Genomic DNA, 8,894 nt, shown 5'->3' with positions numbered 1-8,894 from the left:
GTCAGCAGTCAGTCATTAAACACCATAAACACACCTACTGAAGAGTGGAGTGTCTCTGGGGCTCTCCAAAATTCCAGATATCCAGTTGGAAGAAAAACACTCAAAATCTGTGTTGAAGATAGTATATTTTGTTTTCCTAAGTAGATTCTTATACATGGATATGAACTGAATTAATTATTTAAAACTTATTAAGTACTCAGAGGGACCAGGTCTTTCACAAATTCAGTATTATTAAATTCTAATATACCTACAACATGTATACGCACACAAATGCATATAGACACATGGTGGGGGGCAATCTGAGACAAGTTTTGTAAAATTTTCAAGGTTTTCCTGATGAAGAGGAAATGAAACTTGTATTCACATATTTTTAAAACTCAGTTTGTCATATGGGAGATATTGCTTGCCAAATTCTACATATCTTTACTGGACTTTTGCAGAAAACAGTCATTTTATTACTTGTATACAAGGTTAATAATTGATAAAATTGAATGGAAAGCAGGTGTCACTGTAAGTCAACAACATACATATACGTATTGCCTTTTGATATAGTCTTAGATGTGCAATGGTAACTAAATGCTGACTTTTTTTTCCTTCAAAGACTGTTGTTTGATTTAATCCTGCAGAGACAGAGAGAGAGAGAGAGAGAGAGAGAGAGAGAGAGAGAGGCAGACAGACAGAGAGACAGAGAGACAGAGACAGAGAGAAGCAAACAAAATTATGGTTTACTTTTGAATTACCTGAATAGGAATTTAATTGGAAATATTTTATATGGGAGCCTTTTGATTTGAGTTCCTACGACTTGAACTTATGTGGTATTCACTTTAGTGTCTCTTGAATTCTGTTTCCTTCACTGGCCTTATTTTCTCATTCTATAACTTCCAGAGGAGACCTTTAATTGAGCTGTTTTGCTTTATCTGATGTTGCATGCTCAGATAGGATGTGTTTGGCTAGCATCTTTAGCATCTTCTTCCTCCTTTTAAATGATTTTTTAAAACATTTTGTTTAGTTCTTTATGAGTGTTGTACAACACATTTTGATCATATTTATCCCAGTTGCCCTCCCTACTCTTCCCAGATCTACCTCTCTTCTTACTCAGTTAACTTACTTTGTGTCCCCCCCCCCTTTTTAACCCTATAAAAACAATTTGTGCTGCCTACATATTCTTGCATGTGTGGTCTTTTACTGTAGGATGGTCATCTTACCAGAGGCCATACCTTAGAAAAAACTGCCTCTTCCTTCCCTAGTAGCTAACAATTGTCAATAGCTCTATGACGAGAGGTGGGGCTGTGTGCCTAGCTCTCTCCTTCATGCTGGGATTTGGTCTGGCTTGGGTTTGCCCTTTTGTGTGCTGTCACAACCATGCCTGTGTGAATGCTTGTGTAGGGGCAGCTCTCCAGTTGTGTCCATAATTCCCTGTTTCTGCATAGCCATCCACTGTCCCTAGCTCTTACACTCCTGATTTCTTATTCCAAGCTTTATATATGTCTTGAATTTTTCTATGTAAGGTATTTACTGTTTTTTTTATTGCACCTTGACAGGCATCTATCATACATAAATGATAAGGCTTATTAACAGAAATAAAGCATGGAGACTATTCTTAAATAGGAAGGCTTACTCAAATAGAGAACTTTCAATAGATGAATCTAAAATGGCTGAAAGACACTTAAGGAAATGCTCTACATCCTTAGCCATCAGAGAAATGCAAATCAAAACAACTCTGAGATTCCAACTTATACCTGTAAGAATGGCCAAGATCAAAAACACTGATGACAACTTATGCTGGAGAGGTTGTAGGGGAAAGGGAACACTCCTGCATTGCTGGTGGGAGTGCAAGCTGGTACAGCCTCTTTGGATGTCAGTATGGTGATTTCTCATAAAATTAGGAAACAACCTACTTCAAGACCCAACAATACCACTTTTGGGTAGATACCCAAAAGATGCTCAATCATACTACAAGGACATGTGCTCAACTATGTTCATAGCAGCATTATTTGTCATAACCAGAACCTGGAAACAACCTGAATTCCCCTCTAGTGAAGAATGGATGAGGAAAATGTCATACATTTACACAATGGAGTACTACACAGTGGGAAAAATAATGGTATCTTGAAATTTGTGGGCAAATGGATGAATCTAGAAAACATCATACGGAGTGAGGTAACTCAGACCCACAAAGATAATATCATATGTACTCACTCATAAGTGAGTATTAGACATAAAACAAAGAAAAAACAGCCTACAATTCACTCACAATCCCAGAAAACCTAGACAACAATGAGGACTCTAAGAGACATACATAGATCTAATCTACATGGAAAATAAAAAGACAAAATCTCCTGAGTAAATTGGGAGCGTGGGGACCTTGGGAGAGGGTAGAAAGGGAAGGGGGAGGAAGAGAGGGGAGTGGAGAAAAATATATAGCTCAATAAAAACAATTAAAAAAATGTAATAGAAAAGCTTGTTGGAGAAAATGGGACCAGACTTGAGGACAAACAAATGGAGATCGGTGTGAAAAGCTGTGAATGTGGCAAACTTGAGTTAGTCACTCACAGTGAGAGAGGGAGTTCTCTAAGGCAGAGGTTGAGATAATCACGAGATATCACAATGATCCTTAATTTTCCAAAACTACAAAGGTGTCTCTTAACGTTGAAAGCAAATGTTTTTCCAGCACTCACCTAGAATGTTGTACAACTTAATAAAAGTCTCACTGTTCCAATCTCTAATTATGTACTCAGTTAAGAATAACTTTTGCCTAGGAAGAGTTTGAAAAACTTAAAGAAATATTCACTGAAAAATATTACCATGTGATACATTTAAATTATGATTTGGAAAAAATAATGAAAAAAAGAAAGAATAAATTATGATTTGGTGTGATACATACCCACCTGCAAACATACCCAAGGAAGGAAGAGGACCCTTGTAATGTATGTATTCTCACCTGTCAGGGACACTGAAGCATGGATCTATGCCTGACAAAATAGTGAGAACATTGGGTCTGTCTTATTTGTGTTTCTTCCTGCATGTTCTCTCTCCTTCCTTTCTGTGCACATAAATAGCAACCTTGTATGAAATTTGAATTGTTTCAGGTCTCATTCTCCATTGATGGAACTTCGCATTTCCTTTATTGCGCACCTCCCTGGCCCTTGGTACTCTCGCTTCTGCATGCACAACGAGAAGTCTCACAGTGAGACTTCCCAGGGTAAGCACTTGCCTTTGCTCACTCTAGATCCAGACCTCAGCTTTTCTTCATGAGGCTTTATGTTCTGGGTGTCCATAAATCAAACCGTGACAGGGAATTTAATGATATTACACATACCAAGAAAAAAACTAATAAAATTAGAATGCTATAAGTCAAAATTTCACAGGGTCTCCTGTAATATGCCACTGCATACAATTTTTTAAAATAAAAATCTGATAGGTATTAGTGGTCTAAGAATAGGTTTCTTTAAATTCTCAAATCACCATAACCCATCAACAAAATACATTAACTATTAAATCATCATTGCTCATTCTTGATTTTTCTTGCTGAAAATTGCTTAAAGAATAAGTAAGCACTGAAATTTACTTTGGTACAAACATAATACCACTAAGTATAATTTAGGCCAACATATACATTTTAAAGAAGAATTACACAAGAATTCCAAGTCCTTAGAAACAAGGAAACAATAAATGCCTAAGGCAACAGAAATGCTGATTTGATCTGGTTTGATCATTATACATTGCATATGTGCATTTAATTATTATGTTGTTCCATGCTGGCATGTGGTTATTGTGCCAGTTAAAATGTAAAGGTTAAAACAAGTCAGGAGCATTTCCCGAGTGTCTTTACAGACACTGAGTCAGCCAGAACATCTGCCGTCCAGGAGGTCGAGAGTGTGAAGGTCATGTATACGACCCCAGAGGCTTCTGAGTCAATGTTTCCTTAGCCGGGCAAGGAAACATCAGAGGAAGCATTGCTTAGGATTGTATTATTTGTTTATTTACTTAGCCTTTAAGCAATGTAAATCTGAAACAAAATCCCCGAAGACACCAGCATGGGAAGGAATGGGCTTCCATGAGCAAAACTTGCTACTGGACTGTTTCAGAGCATGGAGGACCACAGGTGTCACATGCTTCTGTGCCCCAAGTCTTCCTGGCTGGGAAGCTCTGCGTGCTGTGTGGAAGCGGCGAGTAGCGAAGGAGTCAGGGGACTCGAGTGGAAGTGCCTGTTAGAGCTAAATAATGACTAAGGTCTCTGATGATCCTGGGTCTAATTTATTTTTTCTCTGTTAATCTCATTGGTATACTTCTTATTCAGTTTATGCGTCATTTGAATGTTGTCTATTTCCACTGAGTTATTTTTCATTTTGAAGACAATGAAATGCTTCCAAATCATGGTCTCTCGGTTTCAACACAAAGCTGAGCTTGAGGAGAGGAAAACAAATCTTTTCTAGGAAAAAAGTGTAGAAGGAGCGACGGGCTGCGTCCCGCCACCTGGCTAGCTTTACCCAAAATAATTACACGGAAACTGTATTTATTTAAACATTGTCTGGCCCATTAGTTTTAGCCTCTTATTGGCTAATTTTCACATCTTGTTTTAACCCATATTTAGTAATCTGTGTAGCACCACGAGGGGTGGCTTACCAGGAGAGATCTTAACCTGCGTCTGTCTCGGAGAGGAGAGGCATGGAATCTGCCTGAAGCGTCTGCCTGACTCTGCTTTCTTTCTCCCACAGTTTTGTTCTGTCTACTCTGCCTACCTAATTTTCTGTCCTATTAAAGGGCCAAGGCAGTTTCTTTATTAACCAATGAAAGTAACACACAGACAGATGACCCTCCTCCATCCAAAAAGAATTTTGTTTTGTTTTTATTTCTCAGGGAGAAAAGATCCCCTTGGCTACTTATCCAGTCTGCAATTCAGCCTAGCTTTCTCTCTATCTTTCCTATACTGCAGTCTAAAAAAATCCATTAAAATATAAATTATGTAGATATAAAATTAAGTCAGTTGTGACTGACTCCTCTTCTTGGCTGAGGCTGTCAGTTTACAATCACAACAGAGACAAAATTCTCCCCACAGATATTTTATTATTGAGGGTTGCCATGACAAGGCACCATGGATGTGTATTTTATCACTTTGTAGAGGTTGGAGGATCAGGGTGTCAAGCAACTGGGTTTCTTCCTTCGTCTGCTCTTGGCTTGTCAAGGGTGGTCTGGTTCCAGTGTGTGTGCCTGTGTTCTACTTTCTTCTTACAAAGGCATCAGTCAGGCTTGATTAGGACCTAGTTTCTATACGTTGTTCTCAAATTCCCCCTTCATGTCCCTAGCCCCAAATACAATCGCATTACAAAGTAAGGCCATTAAGACTTCGACACGTGACTTAGGAGAGATAAAATTCAACACAGACCGTGACTTACACTTCTGTGTGTAGATAAGCTTTTGGGGTTCCCATGCCAAAAAGAACAGAAAAACTTATGCCAGGCACTTCCTGGGCCAGGGAAATACTATCTTGACAGTCTCAATAATGTTTCAAACGGAAAGGGATAAAAACCTGTTCATATTTGCAGGGTGGCATGCATTGATTTTATTTATTATTTATTTATCCTGTTCTTAGAGTTGCACCTGATGTTCTCACTGGCAGTTTCTGTGTTTTAGTACTCTGTTTAGAACTTAGTGCTTCTCCACTACGCCCAACTATTCTTTCTTTCCACGACCACGAGGCAGCTGTTGTTTACTCTCAGGTAACCGCCACAAAGTGTTGTTACACGGTGGAATCGTATTATGACACAATCTTCTTGAGAGAGGTTTTCTAAAGTAGGCTTTGGAGCCTTCCACATTTATCAGATGACTTATCATTAATTTTTTTTCCAGTTTTGCAATTCTTGATCCAAACTGCATGGCCCGCTTTGGCAGAAAGATCGAGGCCTAGAGATCAAGTTCAACGGCTGCAAGGTATAAAATGAGCTTCCCACCAATCCCATTGGGCAAAGCCAGGTCTGCCTTCTCCCCAACCAGCAGAAACTTAGGAAAGACATGACCTTCTCATCCAGGAAAGGGATCTTGCTTCCTTTCCATGATCACCAATAACTCTACCATCACAATCCAGTTTCACTGTTATTTCCTGTGCAGTCCTAGACCAAGGGCTTGAAAGCAGACATGATGATGGGGATAATCTGCCAGCTTCTCACCTGCGCTGGTCCCAGTGAAAATCACCTTTGCACTGCTCGCATAAGACCCACAGCATCTTGGGTCGCTAACCAACCAATTCCTCTAGAACTGTGTCCAAGGGTTGACCTAAGTGACAATTTTGAGCTCTTCTTAGTTTTTGTAGTTCTGTAAGAGAAACATTGAGTTCAACACAATTCCAAGTTTGAGAAGGGTTGACAAACTGCAGTTCCTTTAGTCCTGCTTTTCCTGTGACTTGGTCAGGCTCCTCGGCATCATCAGGTCCCCGAGCCACGCAGCACCCTGAGAGGACTCTTCAGAAGGGCTCTCATGATGGGTCTTGCTGTTTTCTTTCTACATTAGGAACAGTGGCCTGGTCTTTCATTTAGTCAGAAAAGCCACGTTCAGAAAATCAATTGGCTCATCTAAAAGGAGTATGCCAACCAGCAAAGGCTGCGATCACCATGGAATCAACACCTCAAGAAAAGAGGATGGCAACATTTGCTTTCCTACTACACATTTTCAAAACTTCTCTTGAGGCCGGGTGGATACCAGGTTTCCTCCCTAGCTAAATGCAAGAGGTGTGTCTTGACTGCAACATTCAGGACATCAAAGAGCTGCTGAGCAACTCTTTTTGTATGTCCATCTGTGAGAAATATTTCAAGTGTCTCTCTGTATGTGGAATGCTGGAACTGTTTCTACAGTGAGTTTCCAATGGAGCTTGAGGCAGCAACTTATTGAAGGGAGTGGTGGGTTTGGAAAGGTTCACTTTGTCTTTATTTGCTTCCACTGATAGAAACATTGGTAATTCTGCTGGAGTCTGAGTCAGGTCATCAGCAACATTCTCCTTAGGAACATATTTCAAAGGATACAATTTTAAATTCGCACACCAGGAAACAGCAACAGAATTGAGATCAATTTGGAAAATTCCAGATGCTGGAACTTCTTCCTACTGGTCTGTAAGCTCAGATACCTGGGCACCAATGGAAGAGAGGCAAAAGCTCTTGCGCAGATTACTAAAATGTCAAAGCAGCTATAACAAAAAAGTCCATACCAAACCATAGGTAATGGTCAGCAGCTTGATAATATATAAAAGACCAAAAGACTTTGGACTTTAGAGAAGAGTGCCAACATATCAGATTCCTTCTTACAGGCAGAAAGGCCACTGAGTGGTGCTGTCTTCTGCTTCAACCTGTACTCCACTAAAAACTTCTCCATCCCATAAGAACACGTCACTGCTTTCATCTTCCACAGGCTGGTCGGTCAGAACCCCTCTTAAATGAAGAACATGACCAGAAAATAAACAGAAAAGGATAACTAACTAAAAGGATACTAAGTAGTAGTTTGCTACTATTGGGGTCCTATCCTCTAAGATGGTTCAGCAAATCCTCTTTTAATTCTTTATTTTATTTTTTTTCGAGACAGGGTTTCTCTGTAGCTTTGGAGCCTGTCCTGAAACTAGCTCTTGTAGACCAGACTGGCCTTGAACTCAGCGATCTGCCTGCCTCTGCCTCCTGAGAGCTGGGGTTAAAGGTGTGCGCCACCATCACTTGGCTTGCTCTTTTAACTCTTACTGAAGTGCTCAACAGAGACGCCTTCACAACAGCAAATGCCACACAGGGTTCTGTGAACTTAGGGTGACTCAGAGTCTTGATTTTGCTTGTCTCTGAGTTTCCTAATGCTTGGTATTTTTTCCTTAGTTCATCTAACATTTCTGCTTTCAGAAAGCATTTGTTTGATCTGTAAAAAAGAATATTTTGCTGACCTGGTGCTGATTCTTCTTCAGGTTAGAAAGTTCATCCATGATAACTGTTCTTTAATCTTGTTGCTAGGAACTTCATCAGAGAATGCTGTGCTTGTGGTAGGTTGCGTCTTTTCTCTGGAAGCAAGGAAGATGAACTGAAGGTTGAAGAGGACTAGATTGTGATTGAGTATGTGCGCATGAAAAGGAGTCTGTCTGGTCTCATATGCTAAGGGAATGACTTGGATTGTCTCACCCCTGGGTTTTTTTTTTTTTTCCAGATCAGGAGAAACAAATACTGTTTGTTTTTGAAAGAAGAGAAAGAGTGGAGGTAAATTTGTAAAAATGTCTCAGGCTCCCATAGATCTAATGGTGAGAGCCTGGCTTAATTTAAGTTCACTGGCCATATGCATCCCAGGGCAGATGGCCAGATTATGCAGGGAAGATCAGGTGCAGGGTAAGAGTTGTTGAAAAAAATATATCTAGAATTAGATTTCAGGGAGCTTTGCTGTGAGAAATCTACAGGTGTGTGTGTGTGTGTGTGTGTGTGTGTGTGTGTGTGTTGTTTTGAACTATTCACATGTAACATGAGGGGGAGTCTGGGTGTGCACAACTGTCATACAAGAAAGAAAAATAAGACCACTGCCATCCCAGGACACACATACTTCCTAGGCAGTTTTATGACCTCATCCAGGTAAGCACAGGGCATTTGAATCTTCAAGGATTACGTTACCTGTCCTTGTGATGAGTACATAAGAAACCAGAGAGGAAGCTGGTGAGAGGTGTGCTAGAAATAGTCTCTTCTTTCCTTCCCAGGCAGCCAGACAGCCCTGATCTATCTTCTCATTAGGAAAGGAAGGCTTGGGTTTGCCTGGGATGTTTTCTTTTTAAAATGAATTGAGCTAAGTCAAAATTCTCCAAAGTGTCTATGAGGATATTAAATACTTAAACTGTAGTTAACAAAGACAAGAGTTGCCAAAGAGTATTCGATCAGAAAGAGGAAGGAATA

At 40.0% G+C, this 8,894-nt stretch overlaps 1 pseudogene; it reads right to left on the bottom strand.

Annotated features, from left to right (window-relative positions):
• Positions 1-5,788: 5,788 nt before the first annotated feature.
• LOC119800686 lies at positions 5,789-7,856 on the bottom strand (annotated as a pseudogene).
• Positions 7,857-8,894: the final 1,038 nt, after the last annotated feature.

The sequence above is a fragment of the Arvicola amphibius genome, chromosome 14 (genome assembly GCF_903992535.2).
Source record: "Arvicola amphibius chromosome 14, mArvAmp1.2, whole genome shotgun sequence".
NCBI lineage: Eukaryota > Metazoa > Chordata > Mammalia > Rodentia > Cricetidae > Arvicola > Arvicola amphibius.
This window is presented reverse-complemented; position numbering and strand designations above follow the sequence as displayed.